This window comes from Electrona antarctica (genome assembly GCF_951216825.1).
Source record: "Electrona antarctica genome assembly, chromosome: 23".
NCBI lineage: Eukaryota > Metazoa > Chordata > Actinopteri > Myctophiformes > Myctophidae > Electrona > Electrona antarctica.
In genome coordinates this window covers 30955851-30983807 of record NC_136804.1, presented here as the reverse complement: position 1 = coordinate 30983807, position 27957 = coordinate 30955851, and the positions used below count along the sequence as shown (strand labels likewise).

The window sequence follows — 27957 nt, the reverse complement described above, 5'->3', positions numbered from 1 at the left end:
CTCGCAGCCTGTCTGTCTGTCCTCACAGCCTGTCTGTCTGTCCTCACAGAGACACAGAGGAGTCAGTGTGAACATGGAACCCAGCGTATAGAGGTCCAGTGAACGTGTTCTGGAAGGTGTACAGGTGTGTCAGAGTGTCCTCTAATACTCTGTAGAAGGACAGAGTACCAGCGGGACGGTCCAGATACACTGCTACTCTGGTGGAGCCAGAGGGACGGATAGGAAGGACAGTCACCTTACTATTGTGTATGACCCAGTATATGTTACCTTGGTGAACATCTCTACAGGTCAGACTCCAGGACTGTTTATTCCATCCAAGCAGACAGTCCTGACCCGTTCCTTTCCTACTGATGTCTCTGTCAGTCACTCCTATCCCAACATGTCCACTGAACTCCATCTCACTGTAGCAGCGTTCATCTAGACTATCTGAACTCAGAACCTGAGGCCAGTCAAACCTGTCAGGATGATCAGGATATGAATGAACCTGACCATCCTTTGTCACCTTCCTGTTGTTCTCAGACAGAGAGAGTTTTCTGTTTGCTGTGTTTGTGTCCAGAGTGAGACGCTGGAAATCTGATGAGAAAACAACACAGTACATATTAAATACACACACACACACACACACACACACACACACACACACACACACACACACACACACACACACACACACACACACACACACACACACACACACACACACACACACACACACACACACACACACACACACACACACACACACACACGGACTATATACGTTGGCTATTTAAAAATAGCAGATCTACAAGCTCACAGCACATCACTGCGCGCTGCGAACTTGTACATCTGATACAGACAGACAGACAGACAGACAGACAGACAGACAGACTCACGTGTTGTAAGGAGTTGAGGTTTAGTCCAGTGTTCTCCTCCATGATTCACACTGTAGGAAGTAGAACAACAATGAATCAAGTCAAAACCTCTGCTGCTCACATCGGCCTATTTTAGTCGCACCAAATATTTACTAAACACATTTTGTCATCATTCTCCCACAGACTCTGTCCAAACATCACACACATTGGTACCGCATATCTCTATGGTCATGTGATTAAGACTCTGTCCAAACATCACACACATTGGTACCATATCTCTATGGTCATGTGATTAAGACACATCTCTCAGATTTGGATTAGATTTCAACAAAATGTTTCAAATCATGAACGATTGCCTGTGAAACATTGCTGGCCCACAATAAGCTGCCCGTCCTGGCGTATGTATAAATTATTTATTTATACATATTACATATAGCTTTACACAGATTGTGCATTACATTCACACACATATTCATACACACACATTCACACACATATTCATACACACACACACATTCACAATTTCACACACATATTCATACACACACATTCACACACACATATTCATACACACACATTCACACACATATTCATACAAACACATTCACACACACATTCACACACCTTTACATAGATTGTGCATTACATTCACCCATTCACACACATACACACACCTTTACATAGATTGTGCATTACATTCACCCATTCACACACACATTCACACACCTTTACATAGATTGTGCATTACATTCACCCATTCACACCTTTACATAGATTGTGCATTACATTCACCCATTCGCGCACACATTCACACACCTTTACATAGATTGTGCATTACATTCACCCATTCACACCTTTACATAGATTGTGCATTACATTCACCCATTCGCGCACACACACCCATCCCCCCCCCCCCCCCCCCCCCCCCCCACACACACACACACACACACACACACACACACACACACACACACACACACACACACACACACACACACACACACACACACACACACACACACACACACACACACACACACACACAATGCAAGGCACCAACCTGCACATCAGGAGCAATCAGGGGTTCAGAGTCTTGCTCAAGGACACTTCGACACTAACTCTTAACACTAACTCACTAACACTTAAGCCCGGGATCGAACCGGGAACCTCACGGTTCCCATCCGGCCACTCTACCGCTGAACCACTGCCACCCCTGTTTAAACAGTCTTTCTCTGTGTGTTAGATTATAGATTATGATGTCATTTATAAGAACACTGATACTTCTATCTGGACTTTATGGGTCCGCCTGGCCAGTTAAACATTCTACACTGTACTGACCAACATGGACACAGTCCTATAGTCTACTGACCAACATGGACACAGTCCTATAGTCTACTGACCAACATGGACACAGTCCTATAGTCTGCTGACCAACATGGACACAGTCCTATAGTCTACTGACCAACATGGACACAGTCCTATAGTCTACTGACCAACATGGACACAGTCCTATAGTCTACTGACCAACATGGACACAGTCCTATAGTCTACTGACCAACATGGACACAGTCCTATAGTCTACTGCCCAACATGGACACAGTCCTATAGTCTACTGACCAACACAGTCCTATAGTCTACTGACCAATATGGACACAGTCCTATAGTCTACTGACCAACACAGTCCTATAGTCTACTGACCAATATGGACACAGTCATATAGTCTACTGACCAACACAGTCCTATAGTCTACTGACCAACATGGACAACATGGATATGTGTGTGTAATCTACTGACCAATATGGACACAGTCCTATAGTCTACTGACCAGCATGGACACAGTCCTATAGTCTACTGACCAACACAATCCTATAGTCTACTGACCACCATGGACACAGTCCTATAGTCTACTGACCAACATGGACACAGTCCTATAGTCTACTGACCAACACAGTCCTATAGTCTACTGACCAACACAGTCCTATAGTCTACTGACCAACACAGTCCTATAGTCTACTGACCAACACAGTCCTATAGTCTACTGACCACCATGGACACAGTCCTATAGTCTACTGACCAACACAGTCCTATAGTCTACTGACCACCATGGACAGTCCTATAATAATAATAATAATAAAACTTTATTTGTATAGCACCTTTCATGACATGAAATGCAGCTCAAAGTGCTTTACACAAAAAAGAAAAGAAAGGCAGGGCATAAACAATACAGTGAGGACATGAATAAAATTTTTTTTAAAAGACAAATAAATCAATTAAAAGCAAGGGTGTAGAAGTGGGTCTTGAGCGGAGCTTTAAAAATGTCTACAGAGGCTGCCTGTCGAAGGTACAGTGGGAGTTTGTTCCACGCTGTCGGCCCGTAGAAGCAAAACGCTGCTTCCCCGTATTTTTCAGTTGCCATTTTTTTAGGCAAAGCGAGCAGGCCAGCAGTGGAAGTCTACTGACCACCATGGACACAGTCCTATAGTCTACTGACCAACATGGACACAGTCCTATAGTCTACTGACCACCATGGACACAGTCCTATAGTCTACTGACCAACACAGTCCTATAGTCTACTGACCAACATGGACACAGTCCTATAGTCTACTGACCACCATGGACACAGTCCTATAGTCTACTGACCAACATGGACACAGTCCTATAGTCTACTGACCAACATGGACACAGTCCTATAGTCTACTGACCAACATGGACACAGTCCTATAGTCTACTGACCAACATGGACACAGTCCAACATGGACACAGTCCTATAGTCTACTGCCCAACATGGACACAGTCCTATAGTCTACTGACCAACACAGTCCTATAGTCTACTGACCAATATGGACACAGTCCTATAGTCTACTGACCAACACAGTCCTATAGTCTACTGACCAATATGGACACAGTCATATAGTCTACTGACCAACACAGTCCTATAGTCTACTGACCAACATGGACACAGTCCTATAGTCTACTGACCAACATGGACACAGTCCTATAGTCTACTGACCACCAACATGGAAACAGTCCTATAGTCTACTGACCAACACAGTCCTATAGTCTACTGACCAACATGGACACAGTCCTATAGTCTACTGACCAACATGGACACAGTCCTATAGTCTACTGACCAACATGGACACAGTCCTATAGTCTACTGACCAACATGGACACAGTCCTATAGTCTACTGCCCAACATGGACACAGTCCTATAGTCTACTGACCAACACAGTCCTATAGTCTACTGACCAATATGGACACAGTCCTATAGTCTACTGACCAACACAGTCCTATAGTCTACTGACCAATATGGACACAGTCATATAGTCTACTGACCAACACAGTCCTATAGTCTACTGACCAACATGGACACAGTCCTATAGTCTACTGACCAACATGGACACAGTCCTATAGTCTACTGACCACCAACATGGACACAGTCCTATAGTCTACTGACCAACACAGTCCTATAGTCTACTGACCAACACAGTCCTATAGTCTACTGACCAACATGGACACAGTCCTATAGTCTACTGACCAACACAGTCCTATAGTCTACTGACCAACACAGTCCTATAGTCTACTGACCAACATGGACACAGTCCTATAGTCTACTGACCAACACAGTCCTATAGTCTACTGACCAACACAGTCCTATAGTCTACTGACCAACATGGACACAGTCCTATAGTCTACTGACCAACATGGACACAGTCCTATAGTCTACTGACCACCACCATGGACACAGTCCTATAGTCTACTGACCAACATGGACACAGTCCTATAGTCTACTGACCAACATGGACACAGTCCTATAGTCTACTGACCACCAACATGGACACAGTCCTATTGTCTACTGACCAACATGGACACAGTCCTATAGTCTACTGACCAACATGGACACAGTCCTATAGTCTACTGACCACCAACATGGACACAGTCCTATTGTCTACTGACCAACATGGACACAGTCCTATAGTCTACTGACCAACATGGACACAGTCCTATAGTCGACTCACTTGACAGTCTCCAGGGCAGCAGACAGCTCCTTCAGAGCAGAGTCTCCTAAGTGGCTGAAGTTCAAGTCCAGCTGTTTCAGCTGGGAGGAGGGGTTGGAGGTCACAGCTGAAGCCAGAGCAGAACAGCCTTCCTCTGTGACTCCACAGCCTGACAACCTGCAGAGAAATACACATTTAACAAAGTGCTGTTGATGTTCGAGTAGAGATCCACACAGAGAGAACACACATTATTTACCCCAGGATCTGCAGTCCACACTGTGGACTCTTCAGTAACGCAGAGAGCTGGAGCAGTTGTGATTCCTGCAGGCAGATGAAACTGAGGTCCAATTCTCTCAGATGGAGAAGATTAGAGCTGAGAGCTGAGAGCAGAACTTCAAATCCTGTCTGTGTGAAGGTACAGCCAGCAAGTCTGTAATTACACATGAAATATCTGGACTGAATAACAGTTTTGGAGTAAAGACCCCAAGAGATGGAAATAAAATCTGTGCGTGTGTGTGCGTGTGCGTGTGTGTCAACATCGCTCTACATACTGTAATCACTGTGCCTCATTAGTTCACATATTGTAGTTACTGTACCGTAGCATTGATAATGATAATCCCCTAGCAGCCATGATGGATCACATATTGTAGTTACTGTACCGTAGCATTGATAATGATAATTCCCTAGCAGCCATGATGGATCACATATTGTAGTTACTGTACCGTAGCATTGATAATGATAATCCCCTAGCAGCCATGATGGATCACATATTGTAGTTACTGTACCGTAGCATTGATAATGATAATTCCCTAGCAGCCATGATGGATCACATATTGTAGTTACTGTACCGTAGCATTGATAATGATAATCCCCTAGCAGCCATGATGGATCACATAATTGTGATTGAATAACTGACCTCCTTATTTTTGATGCTGCATAATGTGGTTGGATCATCCATTCATATAAGTCATAGTCTAGCATATTTACTATATCACTATATCAAGACATGTATACTATACTTGCACCTCCTTTTATGATGATCTTCTGTTTATGGTTATATACAAGTGCATAAGGACGTTTGAATGGCATCTTTCTGCCCAAATGAGCACATTTGCTTCAAATAATAATAAATCGTATTTTAGTGCCAATACTTTTGAAACTTTTACTCAAGTGAATTCTGAACACCATTCCTGTACTTTACTGTACTACTACAATAGGTACTTATGAATACTTTTACTTCAGTAAATCATGTGAGTGAGTACTTAGTACTCCTTAACCCGTTCAGGGCGGGAACGCCTTTTGGTGTTTTATGCATTACTATAAAATACTATAAAAATAGCAGATCTACAAGCTCGTAGCGCGGCACCGCGCTACGAGCTTGTAGATCTGCTATTTTTGATTATATATTCTTTCAGAGCGAACGTTTTTAACTCATATCTTTGCTTCTGGGGGGGGGGGGGGGTCCCTGGAACAACATATTTTCAGATGGGGGTCGGCGGCCAATTACAGATAATTCTGGGGGTCCTTGACATGAAATAGTTTGAGAAACCACTGACATAGAAACATGGGGTTTTTCCAGAAAACTGAAATGATTGATTTAGTTTGACATTTGACATTATTTTGCATATTTTGCAGAATCATACATGGGCAACTGGCGGCCCGGGGGCCAAATGCGGGCCCCCACCTTCACTTAATGCGGCCCACAGGTTATATCTGAAATTCTGAATACTGAACTATGTTATTGATTTCTTGCAATTCCAAACATGCAAACATTACAATTTACAATTTACAATTTAGGCATTTAGCAGACGCTCTTAATCCAGAGCGACTTACATTAAGCAATAACAAAAAGCATGGCATACATCACATGTATAAAAAGTAGTTATCATGAATCATGCGTAAACTAAGAACGTAACAGTGGAGTATCTATGTAAACTATACATACTATACTATATAATATATTATACATGTGTACTATAAAGTGCTATGACTACATAAAGTGCAATTCTAGAGCTGTCTACATAACAAGCTATAAGTCTGTTTAAAATACTATCTAAGTCTACATAATGTGCTATCTAAGGGGCTAGGCTAGGGCAAGTGCTACGGGCCATGGTGGAGTCTGAAGAGGTGGGTTTTCAGACTACGGCGGAAGATTGGGAGTGAGGCTGCAGTTCTGACTGCAATGGGAAGTGCATTCCATAGTTTTGGAGCCAGAAGGGAGAAGAGTTTGGGACGTGTGGAGCGTTGTCCCGGCGTTTTTAGTGAAGGTACCTCCAGCTTCCCTGCGTTGGCTGATCTGAGTGCGCGGGAGGGTTTGTATGGTACGATCATGACCCGCTTTAATTATTTTAATTACTTGAATTAGTCTATATTAGTATTCCAATTCAAATATAGCAGAAACATATTCAGGATCTAAATGAAAATATAGCAATGAGCAATGAGCTTGTAGATCGGCTATTCTTTTGCTACGACAGTAATATGCAATCTGCATGGCCCTCTGGAGTGAGTGTGGAACTATAGTGGTCCTCTGGAGTGAGTGTGGAACTATAGTGGCCCTCTGGAGTGAGTGTGGAACTATAGTGGTCCTCTGGAGTGAGTGTGGAACTATAGTGGCCCTCTGGAGTGAGTGTGGAACTATAGTGGTCCTCTGGAGTGAGTGTGGAACTATAGTGGCCCTCTGGAGTGAGTGTGGAACTATAGTGGTCCTCTGGAGTGAGTGTGGAACTATAGTGGCCCTCTGGAGTGAGTGTGGAACTATAGTGGCCCTCTGGAGTGAGTGTGGAACTATAGTGGACCTCTGGAGTGAGTGTGGAACTATAGTGGCCCTCTGGAGTGAGTGTGGAACTATAGTGGCCCTCTGGAGTGAGTGTGGAACTATAGTGGCCTTCTGGAGTGAGTGTGGAACTATAGTGGCCCTCTGGAGTGAGTGTGGAACTATAGTGGCCTTCTGGAGTGAGTGTGGAACTATAGTGGCCTTCTGGAGTGAGTGTGGAACTATAGTGGCCCTCTGGAGTGAGTGTGGAACTATAGTGGCCCTCTGGAGTGAGTGTGGAACTATAGTGGCTCCTCTGGAGTGAGTGTGGAACTATAGTGGCCCTCTGGAGTGAGTGTGGAACTATAGTGGCCCTCTGGAGTGAGTGTGGAACTATAGTGGCCCTTTGCAGTGAGTGTGGAACTATAGTGGTCCTCTGGAGTGAGTGTGGAACTATAGCGGCTCTCTGGAGTGAGTGTGGAACTAAAGTGGCCCTCTGGAGTGAGTGTGGAACTATAGTGGCCCTCTGGAGTGAGTGTGGAACTATAGTGGTCCTCTGGAGTGAGTGTGGAACTATAGTGGTCCTCTGGAGTGAGTGTGGAACAATAGTGGCCCTTTGCAGTGAGTGTGGAACTATAGTGGCCCTTTGCAGTGAGTGTGGAACTATAGTGGCCCTCTGGAGTGAGTGTGGAACTATAGTGGTCCTCTGGAGTGAGTGTGGAACTATAGTGGCCCTTTGCAGTGAGTGTGGAACTATAGTGGCCCTCTGGAGTGAGTGTGGAACTATAGTGGCCCTCTGGAGTGAGTGTGGAACTATAGTGGCTCCTCTGGAGTGAGTGTGGAACTATAGTGGCTCCTCTGGAGTGAGTGTGGAACTATAGTGGCCTCTGGAGTGAGTGTGGAACTATAGTGGCTCCTCTGGAGTGAGTGTGGAACTATAGTGGCCCTTTGCAGTGAGTGTGGAACTATAGTGGCCCTCTGGAGTGAGTGTGGAAATATAGTGGCCCTCTGGAGTGAGTGTGGAACTATAGTGGCCCTCTGGAGTGAGTGTGGAACTATAGTGGCCCTCCTGAGTGAGTGTGGAACTATAGTGGCTCCTCTGGAGTGAGTGTGGAACTATAGTGGCCCTCTGGAGTGAGTGTGGAACTATAGTGGCCCTCTGGAGTGAGTGTGGAACTATAGTGGCTCCTCTCCATCATCAAAGTTGCCCTGCCCTGTGTTAAACGATGGTAAAATCCTCCTCATGCTACATCACATGAGAACAGTGTGACTGAATTTATAATCCCTACAAACATCTATAAAGTCCAGTCACTCAACTCACTGCTTCCGTCACACGATAAACCGCATCAATGTTTTGCTGGACATAACATTAACATTCCACACCATGTGCATGACCCAGCATGCACGCACGCACGCACGCACGCACGCACGCACGCACGCACTCTCTCTTTCTCTGAATGGTGGTTGCATGGTGGTATGTATATAATATATATAATAAATTCATGTTATGGAAAAGAAAGCAACTTTAAACCGTACGGTCTATCCCATTTTGGGCGGGAACCCCTGTTGGTGTTTTAACTATTGAAAAATAGCAGATCTACAAGCTCATAGCGCAGCACAGAGTGCCGCGCTATGAGCTTTGCTGCGCTATGAGCTTGTAGGTCTGCTATTTTTGAGAAATCGTGAAAATGTGTCTCAAATCTTTGAATATATATTATTACAGACTTACAGAGTGAACATTTTAACTCAAATCTTGTAGTCTAAAAAGAAAATTTTAGTCAGTAATGTAATCCGAGTACCACAATTTAAAAGTAGTGGGTTACTTTCAGTTACTTTTGGATTACTTTTAACCCTTAGAAGGTGAAAGACGCCAATTGGCGTCATTGCTTACATTCTGTAAGAGATCAATGACGCCAATTGGCGTCTTTCTCGTTTTTGATTAATCTAAACATATTAATATGCTCCGAAGCGCTGTTTAAATTCCTGAGCTTATATTCCAACTACATTACCCAGAAAACCCGTGTCACGTGACACACGTGTACGTGTTGCCATTGGAAGCTGGTCCCACCCCCTGTAAACAGTGGGGGCAGAGGGAGTCTTCATAGTTTTCATTGTTTAGCCTGTTTCCCGTCTCGCCCGAGCGATTTTCTAGCAGAAAAAGTTGAAAGCAGTACTATTTATTTGAGCGAGTTTTGTGGTAGTAGTATTGATCCATACGCGTCCCAGTCGCCTTCTCCAGGCGGAGTAGCCCTGGTCCAGTGCTTACAGCGAGACTCGCTGGAGACAGCGGGTGGCAGCCGTCTCCCTCCCTCCTTTTTTCATTGTCTCCCCATCGTCGTCCGATGAGCTATACCGGGAAACCATTGAAGAAGACGATCAACCCGGAATGTTTTGAGGTAATCTTATTGTAGAAAATGCCCTTCTATAGTGATCAGAAATCATAAGATGATCGCTACAAATAGATGCTTGGATAATTACTACTACTAGTCAGATCATGACGCCAGAATGACTCACCACGATGGCCCCCAGCCATTAGCCAGCACCAAAGGTGCTGGCTAATGGGGGGGTTGGTGTCGATCGGTTGGTCGGTGCATTGGTGCTGGCTAATGGCTGGAGGGGGGGTTGGTGTCGATCGGTTGGTCGGTGCAGTACAAATGTATCGTAGCAGGCATGCACGCATGGCAGTACAATTATTTTATATTGTAGTGTGCCGTATAGGCGATCTGATCTTTAGAGTAATGTTCGCTCCTTTTATTTACTGTCTACAAAGACGGAGAACAAACATGCATCGTTTACTGAAGCAACGCGTGGTTATGATGACCTTGCTACAAGGATCGGAGGGGGGACGGGGAGTGAAGCTAACAGTAGCGTATTATATAAGATCTGTATGACGTTTCATTTACGTATGAACTTGCATGATAATCGCATTCATTGTATATTGTATACAATCATGATTGTACATTGTTTAGTGTGTCTCCGTGTGATGATGATGATGACGATGATGTCAGATAGCCTACGTTCCTCCCCCCCCCCCAACTGGCTATTGGCCGGGCTGACTACAGCTAAATGTTTATTTTTATATATTTAGAACTAGCATCAGATGAGGAGGAGGAGGATGATGATGATGATGATGATGATGAAGACGAAGAGTCAAGACTGCGATGGAGTTCTCCGACACTGAACCGGATGCATTCATTAATTTCAGTTGTTGTTGTTTTTTTTAAATTTAGCCTACACACACACACACACACACCGTCAAGAACAACTGGAATGCAGTGGTTTGGGGACACTGGGGAGTTTGGGGACAACTGTTTTGTATGTAGGCCTATTTATTTTCTGTAATATTTATTATAATTGTATTATGTTTAGACGCTTTTACAATGAGTTAGACCTGTCATGGCTATTTTGTTCACTATTCTGAGGTTTATGGTTTGACTAAGCGAGTTTCAACTGTGATTTACTCTGTAACGGTAGATGGTAAGAACCCAATTTTTTGTTATAATACAGTATACATTCAAGTCTATATTTTGATACATATCATGGGCACAAAGTCATATCAAAACAATGTCCTTGGATGTGTTTTTTATCAAAACTGTTTCTTCACAACAGGTTTTTGAGATACATGCATGAATAGACAAGGTACTGGTAAGACTATGTAAACATGGTATATATCAAAATGTGCGTTAGAATGTCTAATTTTACCCCAAAAAAGAATTGAGTTTATATGATGTTCCAATTCAGAGCTAGGGGGACTTTTAGCTGGATAGGTCAGATTGATCATGACTGACCATGCTATTTATAGATGGCAAAATATCTACAGTGGTACATGTGAGAAACTTTTTATTTCATTTTCATTGAACTAGACAACTCACCCTTTAAAATGAGATATTGCATGGCTATGTACGCCCAGCAGAAAAACAGTTATTTAGAAAATAAAACTTCAACCGGGCATAACTTTTTTTGTTGTCCTAGAAACACTACCCAGTGTAAATGCAGGCTCTTTTAAATGGCTTCCAACACACAAACTAAACATTTTATCAACTCAGTTAATTTTTTTTCTTCCTGGAAGCAGACAAGTCAAGCTTTCTCTGAAGGTCTTTCGTTGTCACACATTCACAACAGAGAATTTTCAATAAATCATTCAAAAACGCCATTCTGCCATAGAGAAGTCTACAAACTATATAGAAATCCTTGAAACTCTCAAAGAGTTAAGCAAAACTCTATCTAATTAGATAAAACATGTTTTACCATTGATAACCAGACAAGAATGTTTGAGCCTATGAAATTAAGAAAAGGACAACAGAAATATGGTTAAATCAGTGGTTCTCAACCTTTTTACAACAAGCAGAACCTCCTCAGAAAATATTTGGCTCTCAAGTTCCAACCTTATTATGATTCATGTTAAAATACAGTCCTATTCGGCTAGGCAAGGCACGTGTTCACACAAAAGGCTAATTCATTCCAAATCATAATAATATATACAAACATAAAGAATATAGGCCCTAGCCAAAGTCATGCTGTAGGGCACTGTAGACTACAAAATGATATTGATTAAAAAGAAAGAAGGAAAACACTAGCACTTTAACACTAAGTTGTCACACACACACACACACACACACACACACACACACACACACACACACACACACACACACACACACACACACACACACACACACACACACACACACACACACACACACACACACACACACACACACACACACACACACACCTTTCTAGCACAACGTTACGGAGCTGATGAGTTTCATACTGTTCGCGCATTGCAAGGCATCTCTATCTATTGGTCACAGCTGAAATTAATCGCAGATTTAATTACAACTGATTCAACTGAAACTCTTTGGATTTGTATCCCGTTTGAACATACCACCACCACACTGTGAAGCTGTTGAGGGCTGATTACACCCCGCTGCATGTTATTATTATGTCCATATAGAGTTATGGTTTTTAGCGAGCCTACTACTACAGTGTTAAAGTGTCATTTCAACGGTGTCTTTTATATCATTTTTCCACTCCGTCAAAATCTAACCCAGAGCGCTCCAGTCAGTCCACCCCGACGCGGCGCCTCCTCCCCGGGTACAGTAGCGGCAGCCTACAGATCATTGTCCGCTGGTAATACAGATCACAGCACTATATAATGAAATATAATATAATATAATATGTCGGGACTGGGGAGTCTGACGGAGGGGGAAACCATTGCCTGGGACCGATATGGCTCGTGTTGGAGCTGAGCCGCGCGCCGAGCCTGTGTTCACTGCGCAGTGGGCAGCAGCAACACACACACAGCGCATCATGTGCCATGCATGCGTACTAGTATTAAGTAAGTATTTTCTGTAAAGTATAACCCCTCGCACTATAGCCATGTTAAACAATTATGTGTTTACAAACACACAAGCACGCTAATGAGCTGAGAGCCTGAAACCTGAGGACAAAGACATTCCAAAGGCCAATCGAAAGCTACATGCAAATCTCGGAACTGCTCTTCTCCGCCCCCAAAACAGAGGTAAAGTTACCGAAAAAACAAGCATACTTTGGACTTATAAATGTATACAATTAAATTACCCAAATCAATAATCTGTTGGAATGAAAACCTTCTTCAACATTCAAACTATGTTAATATGAAAAAAACGAAAATCACACAAAAATAAATCTAGTTTATTTAGCGCCTTTTCATTATTGGCGAGATGAGGACCATTTTGCCAGGCTCGGTCACATATTGTAGTTACTGTACTGTAGCATTGTGATGTGAGAGTGTGAACTAGACAACACAAACTCTGACCATAATATCATTCTAATCAGTGTGGGATACCATGATGTCAACTTTATTCACACTCTTATTGTTAGAATCAAACTATAACTAATAAAACAGAACTAATCTAAATAATAATCTGACCTCAGTATCTCCAGTTGACAGTTTGGACTCTTCAATGCAGCAGAGAGCAGGTCCATGTATGGATCCTCTATGTCATTATAACTGATGTCCAATTCTCTCAGATGTGAAGGATTAGAGCTGAGAGCTGAACACACGATCTCATATTCTGCCTTTCGGAGTCGGAGACAGCCAACAAGTCTGAAAATGTAGATGATGTAAAATCAGTGATTATCAACACAGATTAGATCAAGTTCATGTTCAAGGAAATGAACTATAAAGTGTAATGTAAATGTACAGTCTAGTTGGTCAGATATTGACAGGTCATATAAGAACAGTCTAGTTGGTCAGATATTGACAGGTCATATAAGAACAGTCTAGTTGGTCAGATATTGACAGGTCATATAAGAACAGTCTAGTTGGTCAGATATTGACAGGTCATATAAGAACAGTCTAGTTGGTCAGATATTGACAGGTCATATAAGAACAGTCTAGTTGGTCAGATATTGACAGGTCAGATAAGAACAGTCTAGTTGGTCAGATATTGACAGGTCATATAAGAACAGTCTAGTTGGTCAGATATTGACAGGTCATATAAGAACAGTCTAGTTGGTCAGATATTGACAGGTCATATAAGAACAGTCTAGTTGGTCAGATATTGACAGGTCAGATAAGAACAGTCTAGTTGGTCAGATATTGACAGGTCAGATAAAAACAGAGAACCAGAAAACATCAAAGTGAAAGACAGATAATCTGCATTAATACTACAGTTATAATATGTATTAATATATTAACCCATTTAGGCCTGAAAAAACGTTCGCTCTGAAAGAATATATATTAAAAGATCTGTGCCGCATTTTTACGATTTTTCAAAAATAGCAGAACTATAAGCTCGTAGCGCGCCACTCGGTGGCGCGCTACGAGCTTGTAGATCTGCTATTTTTCAATAGCTAAAGTATAACATAATGCTTAGTTAAAACACCAAAAGGGGTTCCCGTCCAGAATGGATTAATATGTATAAATATATGTATTAATACTACAGTGTGTAACTTGTATGGATCTATGAATGTTATCTTATTTATTATTTTTACTTTGTTCTCTGTGCGTCAGTTCCATTTAGGCAAAAATGCTGTATAAATATTACACACACACACACACACACACACACACACACACACACACACACACACACACACACACACACACACACACACACACACACACACACACACACACACACACACACACACACACTTTGAGACCTGATTATTATAGTAATTAGGCGTGATGGTAGATTGATTCTATTCCAATAGGTTTTCTATTCACATGACTACTAACCGAGCCTTTCTGCAGTTCCTCACAGCTGGGAGTAGTCTGAATCTCCCCCATGTTGGTGTCTCGTATTGGTGCAGGTCGAACTCCTCCAGAACCTCCTCTGACGTCAGCAGCATGAAGGCCAGAGCTGAACACTGGCTCTCAGACAGTTTTGTCTGCTTGTCTGATCTGTCCGCTGACTTCAGGTACTGTTGGATCTCCTGATGTACTGAGTGGTCGTTCATCTCCATCAGACAGTGGAAGATGTTGATGAATCTGTCAGAAGAGAGACTCTCATCCTCATTTTTCATCTCCTTCAGGTTGTTGATGACTCTCTGGATGCTCTCTGGACTGTTCTCTGTGTGACCCAGCAGGCCTCCTAACAGACTCTGGTTGGACTCCAGTGAGAGGCCGTGAAGGAAGCGGACAAAGAGGTCCAGGTGGCCGTTCTTACTCTTCAGGGCTTTTTCGGAGGCTCTCTGCAGGAAGTCCTCCAAGGAACTGACATCAACTCCCAGGAATGTCTTCAGGACCTCCATGTTCTTCAATGGTCCTCCTCCTCCTCCTTCCATACCCTTCAGGGATTCTTCAATGGCTCTCTGCAGGGAGAAGTCTTCTTCTTCTTCTCCTCCTCCTCCTCCTCCTCCTCCTCCTCCTTCCATACCCTTCAGGGATTCTTCAATGGCTCTCTGCAGGAAGACGTCATCTTCATCTTCTCCTCCTCCTCCTCCTCCTCCTCCTCCTCCTCCCTCCATGTTCTTCTGTGTGAAACAGTGCATCAGGTAGACTGCAGCCAGGAACTCCTGGATGCTCAGATGAACAAAGCTGTAGACCTTTCTCTGAGATTGAACGGTCTCTTGTTTGAAGATCTCTGTGCACACTCCCGAGTACAGCGCGGCGTCGTTCACATCGAGACCGCACTCTTCCAGGTCTTCTTGGTAGAACATGACGCTGCCTTTCTCCAGATGTTGAAACGCCAGCATGCACAGCTTCAGGAGAACATCCCCGTCAGTCTCCTCATCATACTTTGTCTTCATCCTTTTTATCTGGAGCGAGATGAAGTGGCTGAACATCCCAGTCAGGTTCTTGGGCAGCTGTCCTGTCTCGTCTGTCTTCACCAGGTCCTCCACAACGGTAGCGGTCATCCAACAGAAGACTGGGATGTGACACATGATGTGGATGCTCTTTGATGTCTTCACGTGTGAGATGATGGTGCTGGCCAGCTCCTCATCATCACTGAACATCTTCCTGAAGAACTCCTCCTTCTGGGGGTCTGTGAACCCTCGTATTTCTGTCACCATGTCAACGCATGCAGGAGGGATCTGATTGGCTGCTGCAGGTCTGGTGGTTATCCAGAGGAGAGCCGAGGGGAGCAGATTCCCCTTGATGAGGTTCGTCAGCAGCACGCCCACCGATGATGTCACCGTGACATCAGAGACGACGTCATTGTTGTCGAAGACGTCAGAATTGACGTCAATGTTCTGGAATTTCAGCGGAAACCTGCTTTCATCGAGACCATCGAAGATGAAGCCAACTTTCCAGGCAGCGAGCTGCTCTGCTGTGACCTTCTTTAACGTTGGATGGAAAACATGGATCAGTGAGAGAAGACTGTGCTGCTCATCTCGGACCAAGTTCAGCTCCCGGAATGAGAAGGGAACCAGGAGAATGATGTCTTGGTTCTCCAAACCTCTTGCCCAGTCCAGAGCGAACTTACGCACAGAGAATGTCTTTCCGATGCCAGCGATGCCATTGGTCAGAACTCTGCTGCTGGGTGTGTCTCTGCCAGGGAGGAGGGTCTTAAAGATGGCACGGCACTTGATTATGACGTCATGGAGGGTCTTCATGTTGGAGGCGGTCTCAAGCTGCCACACCTCATGTTGCTGATTAACCCCTTCACTCCCTCCCGCTGATAGGTGGAGGTCTGTGTAGATGTTGGAGAGGGAGGAGGGCAGTTCAGTGACGTATGCCACATGATCCAGACCGTCCAAAGTGACCTTATAGACCTTGAAATCCTCCTGCAGACTGACATCTGATATGAGAAGACAATTAATACATTATGCTTCATTTACAACTGTACATTGAACATAAAATATCATTAAAACAACTATGTATTAAATATCCTCCAGAAAATCAAAATTTGTCAAATAAATAAAAGTAATGTGCTAAAATAAATAACATTGGATCATTTGTTTTAGTATAAATGTATATCATCAGTATTTGGACATTGATACAGGAATACGATGTGTATATTTAATCTGATGAGTCTGCTGCTATTTAATCATTTCATGAATTGATATAAAATGTTAATGAGTGTAAAATGTTGTCCAGTCTTACTGTGTCCAGGTGTGGTTTGACTGAATGTCTTCTGTCCAGGTGTGTTTCTGAGTGTCTCTCTGTGGAGATGAAGACAATAGAATATAGATACTTTAATCCATTTTGACCTGAGATCAGATTCTAAAAATGTCTTCTACATCCTGACAGTTTTCTGAAAAAGCTATATTTCTCAGTCGTTCTTCGATTTTTCTAAAATAGCAGACCTACAAGCTCGTAGAGCGGCACTCGGTGGCGCGCTATGAGCTTGTAGATCTGCTATTTTTCAATAGCTAAGCAACGTTTCGGTCACTAGGGACCGAAACGTTGCTTCATTAAATAAGACAATACTCTTGTGCCGAGCAGATACACAGTGTGCGGGTGTACCTTATTGCTTTCTTTGATGTCCACTGGCCTACGCACCTGTGCATACGCCTGATTGCTAGGTGTGCGATAGTTTTCTCCTACAATAGCTAAAGCATAACATGATGCTAACACCAAAAGGGGTTCCCGCCCAAAATGGGTTTTAATATATAAACTACCAGAATACTACTATATTAAACATTCTCTATCTTTATGTCTCATTCTACAAGTAGAGAGAACACAACATCTTGGGTTTAAACATTCTCTATCATTATGTCTCATTCTACAAGTAGAGAGAACACAACATCTTGGGTTTAAACATTCTCTATCATTATGTCTCATTCTACAAGTAGAGAGAACACAACATCTTGGGTTTAAACGTTCTTAATCTTTATGTCTCATTCTACAAGTAGAGAGAACACAACATCTTGGGTTTAAACATTCTCTATCTTTATGTCTCATTCTACAAGTAGAGAGAACACAACATCTTGGGTTTAAACGTTCTCTATCTTTATGTCTCGTTCTACAAGTAGAGAGAACACAACATCTTGGGTTTAAACGTTCTCTATCTTTATGTCTCATTCTACAAGTAGAGAGAACACAACATCTTGGGTTTAAACATTCTCTATCATTATGTCTCATTCTACAAGTAGAGAGAACACAACATCTTGGGTTTAAACGTTCTCTATCTTTATGTCTCATTCTACAAGTAGAGAGAACACAACATCTTGGGTTTAAACGTTCTCTATCTTTATGTCTTATTCTACAAGTAGAGAGAACACAACATCTTGGGTTAAAGGACAACTGTCTCTGTGTTTCTTTCCATCCAAGGTGGATGTTTTAGGGACTAGAGATTAGTAGAGATTAGATAGTAGTAGTTACTAGAGATTGTAAAAGATGAGGATCTCTCTCCTCCTCCTACGTCTGCTGCAGCTGCTTAAAACTTAGACAAAATATATAATCATTTGCTGCTTTCTTTTGTTGTAGTGATTTTCACTGTATTTTGACAGGGGGAGGGGGCGGGGATATGATATATAGGACGGCGGGACGGACGGACTTTGAACTAAAGACAAACATTAAACCTGTGTATAGGAGGGGCTCCTATACGCCCCTCAAAAACACACATACATTTATTGTGTTATTGTGTTGTATATATTTATAGAAGGATTGACATACGGTGAGTCAGGAGGTCCAGGTTCGTTACTGAAGTTAGGACCCCATTCTTTAGACTCGTCACTCTTCACAGACAGAAGGCTGGGAGTTGGAGACTCTGCTCTGTGGTGAACTCTTCTGGAATCATAAAACATATTTATACAGTTATCATGTGAATGACAAAGTCCATTTGTTCAAGACGATGTATTGTTATGTCCCAATTAAGTATAAGAGAGTATAATCTTTAGGGCACATGCATACAGTGAGTGGCAAAGAGAGTTTAACATTGTTTAATACAATCAGACAATCAGGACTTTTCTGATTGGATGTATGGGCTGTCAATCAGATAGGACTTTTCTGATTGGATGTATGGGCTGTCAATCAGATAGGACTTTTCTGATTGGATATATGGGCTGTCAATCAGATAGGACTTTTCTGATTGGATGTATGGGCTGTCAATCAGATAGGACTTTTCTGATTGGATGTATGGGCTGTCAATCAGATAGGACTTTTCTGATTGGATGTATGGGCTGTCAATCAGATAGGACTTTTCTGATTGGATGTATGGGCTGTCAATCAGATAGGACTTTTCTGATTGGATGTATGGGCTGTCAATCAGATAGGACTTTGCACAACCTATGTAGGCTTTGGAAAGACGTGCTACAGACTGGAATTCTGTATTTAAGTCCGACGTCATTTTGTAGTCCTACATTTAAACATTGATTGATTGATTGATTGAAAATTGTATTAACAGTTTGCAGAATTACAGTACATTTCAAGCACAAACTCAATACAAAGGCTGTTAACTGTGAGTGGACGACCCAATTAAGCATGACACTTGTTTACAACAGGGTCCACCATGTTCAAATCATCAAAACATTTAGAGACGTACAAATGGAGATGAGTGACTGTATGTGGTGTTTATAGTCATTAAACATGGAGATGAGTGACTGTATGTGGTGTTTATAGTCATTAAACATGGAGATGAGTGACAGTATGTGGTGTTTATAGTCATTTAAACATGGAGATGAGTGACTGTATGTGGTGTTTATAGTCATTTAAACATGGAGATGAGTGACTGTATGTGGTGTTTATAGTCATTTAAACATGGAGATGAGTGACTGTATGTGGTGTTTATAGTCATTTAAACATGGAGATGAGTGACTGTATGTGGTGTTTATAGTCATTTAAACATGGAGATGAGTGACTGTATGTGGTGTTTATAGTCATTAAACATGGAGATGAGTGACTGTATGTGGTGTTTATAGTCATTAAACATGGAGATGAGTGACTGTATGTGGTGTTTATAGTCATTAAACATGGAGATGAGTGACTATGTGGTGTTTATAGTCATTTACACATGGAGATGAGTGACTGTATGTGGTGTTTATAGTCATTAAACATGGAGATGAGTGACTGTATGTGGTGTTTATAGTCATTAAACATGGAGATGAGTGACTGGATGTGGTGTTTATAGTCATTTAAACATGGAGATGAGTGACAGTATGTGGTGTTTATAGTCATTTAAACATGGAGATGAGTGACAGTATGTGGTGTTTATAGTCATTTAAACATGGAGATGAGTGACTGTATGTGGAGTTTATAGTCATTAAACATGGAGATGAGTGACTGTATGTGGTGTTTATAGTCATTTAAACATGGAGATGAGTGACTGTATGTGGTGTTTATAGTCATTAAACATGGAGATGAGTGACTGTATGTGGTGTTTATAGTCATTAAACATGGAGATGAGTGACTGTATGTGGTGTTTATAGTCATTAAACATGTAACTTAGCCTGAGATCAATGTGTTGTGTTATAGTGTATACAGTATATTGGAAAGGCTGCTTTCAGCATTGGTGCAACGGATTCTTGGAATCTCTTGCAACAAGAACTTAAACGTAACACCCTGGCATTTTAGGAACATACTCAATAACATTACTGTAGCTGTTTTAAATTGTTGTAACTAATTGTTGTTGTATTATTGCTGTGTTTTATTATTATTGTTTATATGTATGTAATCTCAACATCATTGTAAATGCGGAGCTGCCTCAATGATCTCTCTGAGAATTTAAATAAAGGTTGAATGAATGAATGAATGAATTAATGAATGAATGAATGAATGCATATTTATAGGAGGGTTCACATACTTAGTGTCAGGAGGTCCAGGTTCGTTACTGAAGTTAGGACCCCATTCTTTAGACTCGTCACTCTTCACAGACAGAAGGCTGGGAGTTGGAGACTCTGCTCTGTGGTGAACTCTTCTGGAATCATAAAACATATTTATACAGTTATCAAGTGAATGATAAAGTCCATTTGTTCAAGACGATGTATTGTTATGTCCCAATTAAGTATAAGAGAGTATAATATTTAGGGCACATGCATACAGTGAGTGGCAAAGAGAGTTTAACATTGGTTAATACAATCAGGACTTTTCTGATTGGATGTATGGGCTGTCAATCTGATAGGACTTTGCACAACCCGTGGTATTCTGTATTTAAGTCCGACGTCATTTTGTAGTCCTACATTTAAACATGGAGATGAATGACTATGTGGTGTTTATAGTCATTAAACATGGAGATGAGTGACTGTATGTGGTGTTTATAGTCATTAAACATGGAGATGAGTGACTGTATGTGGTGTTTATAGTCATTAAACATGGAGATGAGTGACTGTATGTGGTGTTTATAGTCATTAAACATGGAGATGAGTGACTATGTGTTGTTTATAGTCATTTAAACATGGAGATGAGTGACTATGTGGTGTTTATAGTCATTAAACATGGAGATGAGTGACTGTATGTGTTGTTTATAGTCATTTAACACAGCCGACGCGAATCGCGTATCAATACGTTATCAATTAATCAAACGTTGGGTGCGGATCACGTATCAATACGTTTCAATCACTTTTTTATAGCATACTTTCATTCATCTTTTTACCCACCCGGACAATGAAGAACCATCGCCCTATCATTGCTGCTTAGTCCCGCTCACGTGATCAGAAAAAAAAAAAAAAAAAAAAAAAAAACCCTCCCCTCCTGAAAACAGGAGGGCGGGCCGCTTTACGTGTATAAACCAGTGTAGAATGGATGCGCCCATGCCGATGTAGCCCGTGTGTGAAAAGAATCAAATTTCACCTAACCTCGCCTCACCAGGCTTTCCTCCACCTATTGGCTTTTATACTCGATTCCCCCCTCCCCTCCTGTTTCTCCTGCAGGAGGAGGGCCTTGCGAGATGGGGGCTCATGTCTCGGAAAAAAACATACGGAACGCTGTTACGCTGCCTAACACATGATCTGCAGATTCTGCACCAGATCGGCAACACACATGGACAGATGCATGTTTACTTCTTCATACTGTAGCGACCAAACGATCCCCGAGCCTACAATACTACGAACTAACAAACGAACTACAGTATCGAGAGGGGCCGCCATGACAACAGACAGTCTACCGTTGGTGGATCACGTATCGCCATGCAGAGCCGTCATAATCGGAGATCGCTCAGACGTGTGATTGTAACGCTTTTTTATTCATTATAATTGTAGTGATAAGACCGCAATGAACGCGTCGGGGACGTAATCGACCCGGGTGTAATGTATAACGAACTTTTCTGCGTCCTAAACCGTGCATGCCCAGGCATGTTCCCTATACTAGCTTGAAAAACAAAATCAGCTCATGATGACAACGCGTCTCACCGTTATACTATAGTTCTGAACCGAACGGTGGAATGGGACTTTTTATAGCCGTACGATCAAGACTTTTGCTGCCCAATGTGCCCATGACCCCCCCCCCCCCCCAATGTTACTGCGATCAAAACAATGAAAGCAGTGAATCATCATCATCATCTAAAGGATGCAGAGTTATGAAGGTTTATAGTCAGACATTGACAGGCAGATATAACAATAAACACAATAAATATGCTATACATCCTATACACCGAATGAAAGCCCTGAATGTGTACTTTTACGAGGAAAAGAGTAAACATTGATCCCATGTACAGTCTGTCATAAATTGGTTACTGGGTGGATGCACATTGCGCCCACCAGATATAACTGCAGAGAAGACATGGACCCGTACTCAATATTCACAAAATAAGGCCTATAGCGACATATAAATACTATATACCGTATGAAACAGAAGACTCTCTGCTTTCATAAGAAAAAAACTTCTACTGTAGTAATAATAAAAATCACACCCATGTGAAGTGAGTGGTGCAACTCTGTCCCATATTCTGTTCTCTGCTTATTCAATACAGCTCGCTATATACGGACTGAGGCAGAAAGTCATGTAAACCTTTTATTTACAGTTTGGTCTGTAAACTTCTACTGTAATAATAAAAATCACACCCCTGTGAAGTGAGCGTTGCAACTGTTCTGTACTTATTCACTACAGCTCGCTATATACGGACTGAGGCAGAAAGTCATGTAAACCTTTTATTTACAGTTTGGTCTGTAAACTTCTACTGTAATAATAAAAATCACACCCCTGTGAAGTGAGCGGTGCAACTGTTCTCTACAGTTGCGCGGTTTTACTGGCTTTATGATCCACGTTGTATTACCGGACTCAATGCTTTCAGTATTGCTTGTCCCAGTTATTAAAGATAAAGCTGGTAAGGTTAGTAGCCTTGATAATTATAGGCCCATAGCTATAGCCAGCATCATCTCCAAAGTAATGGAAAGAATCCTACTGGATAGAGTAACTGAGTATATCCACTCCTTTGATAACCAGTTTGGTTTTAAACCAAAGCATGGTACTGACCTATGTATTTTTGCTCTCAAGGAAATTGTGAGCAAATACAAGTCCAGTAATTCATCAGTCCTCATGTGTTTTATTGATGCGTCCCGTGGCTTCGATAGGATTAACCATAATAAACTCTTTATGAAAATGAAGCAAAGAGGAGTACCCGGTTTTATTGTGAGGGTCCTGGCCTACTGGTATGCCCACCAGACCATGCAGGTCAAATGGGGTGGGAGTATATCAGCTCCATTTGGTGTAAGCAATGGCGTGAGGCAAGGGGGAATTTTATCTCCTATCTTATTTCATTTATATATGGATGGTTTGTCTGCTCAACTGAGAACCTGTAACACAGGATGCATGGTCGGAGAAACACTAGTAAACCATCTGATGTATGCAGATGACCTGGTGGTCCTCAGTCCCAGTAGTGCTGGTCTACAACAGCTCCTTGATGTTTGCTCTAAATATGGTGTGCAACATGATATCAAATATAATGCTAGCAAAAGCGCTGTTCTAATATGTAGAACTAAAGAGGACAAACGCCTTAACTTTCCTATCTTTAAATTATCAGACAATAGTCTCGAGGTCTGGAATAAGTATAAATATCTTGGCCATTTTATTACGGATCAAATGACAGATGACGATGATATATACAGACAATGTCGGAAGCTGTACGCTCAAGCAAACACTATTGCCCGAAAGTTCTGTCATTGTTCCACTAAAGTGAAAGTGTCCTTGTTCAAGGCATATTGCACACCGCTTTATACTGCACACCTGTGGTCATGTCATAAAAAGTCTAGCATGCACAGGTTGCAAGTTGCATATAATGATGCCATGAGAATACTCCTTAAACAACCCAGAGGGGGCAGTGCTGTGACTTTTAAAGCACTCCTAAGAAATCTAATGTTTAAGTTTATGAAAAGGCTGGATGTGTCAACAAACAGTATCATTGTAGCGCTTTCAAGCCCCTCAGTGAGCTGTTCACGTTATACATCTAGTTTAAGGGTACACTGGCTAAAATGCCTATATGTTCTACCTGTGGGTTAAGTTATGTAAGTTTTGTATTTGTTTTACATGCTTTTATGATTTTTATTGCCTGTTGTATCTCTTGTATGTTAACCCCGTGTATGTATCCCTATGGACCTGAGTCTGCTAATAAAGTTGAATTTAATTTAATTTATGGGCTGCCGCAATAATAAAAATCACACCCGTGTGAACTGAGTGGTGTAAGGTATTATATAGCCTGATCAGCTCTGACGTAATGAAATCAGCTCTGACGTAATGAAATCACACCCGGGTGAACTGGGTGACCGTAGCAACCATGCTCATTTTTTGCATATGATGAGGTATGAGGACAATAACGGGTCTAAAATTTAGAACAGCAGTTGTAATAGACATTAGTTAGTAGCAGTACTTGCGTGCTCTGCTTGCGCGCAAGGTGCAAGTTTGCACCTCGATAGAGTGCATTTCTAGTTTTTGCTGCATTTTGCAGAGCCGAAATTAGTATAGGCTATCAATAGCTGACAGCCTGTCACCAACATTGATTGATTGATTGAAGTATTTATTAACAGTTTGCAGAATTACAGTACATTTCAAGCACAACTCAATACAAAGACTGTTAACTGTGAGTGGACGACACCATAAAGCACTAGACTTGTTTACAAGAGGGCCCACCTTGTTCAATTCATCAAAACATTTAGAGACATACAAATATACACTTCTATTTAGCCAAAGAACAGAACAGGAATTCATCATAAAGGAGGTAAAAAGGGAAAAGAAACATATGCAGTGAGGGGACCCCACTAGACAGTAGAAAGTAGTAACTATCACTATAGCTGTCAGCCTGTCACCATCACCCCACTAGACAGTAGAAAGTAGTAACTATCACTATAGCTGTCAGCCTGTCACCATCACCCCACTAGACAGTAGAAAGTAGTAACTATCACTATAGCTGTCAGCCTGTCACCATCACCCCACTAGACAGTAGAAAGTAGTAACTATCACTATAGCTGTCAGCCTGTCACCATCACCCCACTAGAACCCACTAAACAGCTGCGGAACACAGATAAAATGTACCCCGGTCAGAAACAAACCCACCAGCGTGCAAACACCTTTATAGTGTTATTGTACAGGAGGATTGACTTACTGTGTATCTGGAGGTCCAGGTTCATTAGTGAAGTTAAGAGGATCTCCCATAGACGTGTCACTCTTCACAGACACACAGCTGGCTGTTGGAGACTCTGCTCTGTGGTGGAGACTTCTGGAATCATACAATTTACAATTTAGGCATTTAGCAGACGCTCTTAATCCAGAGCGATTTACATTAAGCAATAACAAAAACAAATAACAAAAGCATGGCATATATAAAAAGTAGTTATCATGACTCAAGCGTAAACTAAGAACGTAACAGTGGAGTATCTATGTGAACTATACATACTATACTATATTATATATTATACATGTGTACTATAACGTGCTATGACTACATAAAAATGCAATTCTAGTGCTGTCTACGTAACAAGCTATAAGTCTGTTTAAAATACTATCTAAGTCTACATAAAGTGCTATTTAAGGGGGCTAGGCTAGGGCAAGTGCTATGGGCCATGGTGGAGTCTGAAGAGGTGGGTTTTCAGACTACGGCGGAAGATTGGGAGTGAGGCTGCAGTTCTGACTGTGATGGGAAGTGCATTCCATAGTTTTGGAGCCAGAAGGGAGAAAAGTTTGGGACGTGTGGAGCGTTGTCCCGGCGTTTTTAGTGATGGTACCTCCAGCTTCCCTGCGTTGGCTGATCTGAGTGCGCGGGAGGGTTTGTATGGTACGATTATACTTGTGAGATATAGGGGAGCCATGCCTTTGGTTGCTTTGAATGCCAGCATCAGAGTTTTGTATTCTGTGCGGGCGGCGACCGGGAGCCAATGGAGGGAGCGGAGAAGGGGTGAGACGTGTGAGAATTTTGGCTGGTTGAAGACCAAGCGAGCTGCGGCATTTTGGATCAGTTGGAGGGGCTTAAGTGCACATGCCGGTAGGCCAGTAAGGAGGGAGTTGCAATAGTCAAGTTTTGACAAGACTGTTGTCTGGATTAGGAGCTGGGCTGACTCCTGGGTGAGGAACGGTCTAATTCGTTGTATGTTATAGAGTGTAAACCTACAGGATCGAGTGACAGCTGTGATGTGTGTTTTGAACGAGAGTGAGAGCAAGATGTTTATACAATTGATACAATGTTGTACAATCACAACATCCAGCGACCAAACTGACCAAAGTGAAACCATTTCAATGATTTAAAGATATCGTATCACTTTGTTTTGTTAAGGTGGTTGCATGCTGGTGCATGTTTACTTGTTTTGTTAAGGTGGTTGCATGCTGGTGCATGTTTACTTGTTTTGTTAAGGTGGTTGCATGCTGGTGCATGTTTACTTGTTTTGTTAAGGTGGTTGCATGCTGGTGCATGTTTACTTGTTTTGTTAAGGTGGTTGCATGCTGGTGCATGTTTACTTGTTTTGTTAATGTGGTTGCATGCTGTTGCATGTTTACTTGCGCAAGCAGAGCGCGCACGTACTGTAGTCGGCTGCGTATGTATGGTATGTATGTATGGTATGTAGGCCTGTCCTCGGTGGTCCCTTATTGGCTGTTGATGGTGACGTAATTAAGATATGTTTCAATGTTATTGGCTGTTGATGGTGACGTAACTAGGGTACGTTTCAAAGTTGGTATGAGGTCAATAACGGGTCTAAAATTTAGAACAGCAGTTGTAATAGACATTAGTTAGTAGCAGTACTTGCGTGCTCTGCTTGCGCACAAGTAGGCCATGTATGGCCTATTGTGCGCAAGGTGCAAGTTTGCACCTCGATAGAGTGCATTTCTAGTTTTTGCTGCATTTTGCAGAGCCGAAATTAGTATAGGCTATCAATAGCTGACAGCCTGTCACCAACATTGATTGATTGATTGAAGTATTTATTAACAGTTTGCAGAATTACAGTACATTTCAAGCACAACTCAATACAAAGACTGTTAACTGTGAGTGGACGACACCATAAAGCACTAGACTCGTTTACAAGAGGGCCCACCTTGTTCAATTCATCAAAACATTTAGAGACATACAAATATACACTTCTATTTAGCCAAAGAACAGAACAGGAATTCATCATAAAGGAGGTAAAAAGGGAAAAGAAACATATGCAGTGAGGGGACCCCACTAGACAGTAGAAAGTAGTAACTATCACTATAGCTGTCAGCCTGTCACCATCACCCCACTAGACAGTAGAAAGTAGTAACTATCACTATAGCTGTCAGCCTGTCACCATCACCCCACTAGACAGTAGAAAGTAGTAACTATCACTATAGCTGTCAGCCTGTCACCATCACCCCACTAGACAGTAGAAAGTAGTAACTATCACTATAGCTGTCAGCCTGTCACCATCACCCCACTAGAACCCACTAAACAGCTGCGGAACACAGATAAAATGTACCCCGGTCAGAAACAAACCCACCAGTGTTACACCTTTATAGTGTTATTGTACAGGAGGATTGACTTACTGTGTATCTGGAGGTCCAGGTTCATTAGTGAAGTTAAGAGGATCTCCCATAGACGTGTCA

The 27957-nt window shown here is 42.1% G+C and overlaps 1 pseudogene across 1 annotated transcript; it reads right to left on the bottom strand.

The window, feature by feature from the left end:
- Positions 1 to 39: 39 nt before the first annotated feature.
- On the bottom strand, positions 40 to 27957 carry LOC306916205 (NACHT, LRR and PYD domains-containing protein 3-like; annotated as a pseudogene). The gene is made up of 12 exons (XR_013792485.1): positions 27898 to 27957; positions 25511 to 25624; positions 20783 to 20896; positions 18658 to 18771; positions 17143 to 17201; positions 15581 to 16837; positions 14833 to 15364; positions 13519 to 13695; positions 5109 to 5282; positions 4874 to 5029; positions 876 to 925; positions 40 to 573 (listed from the first exon to the last, which is right to left on the bottom strand). The product of XR_013792485.1 is annotated as an NACHT, LRR and PYD domains-containing protein 3-like (transcript).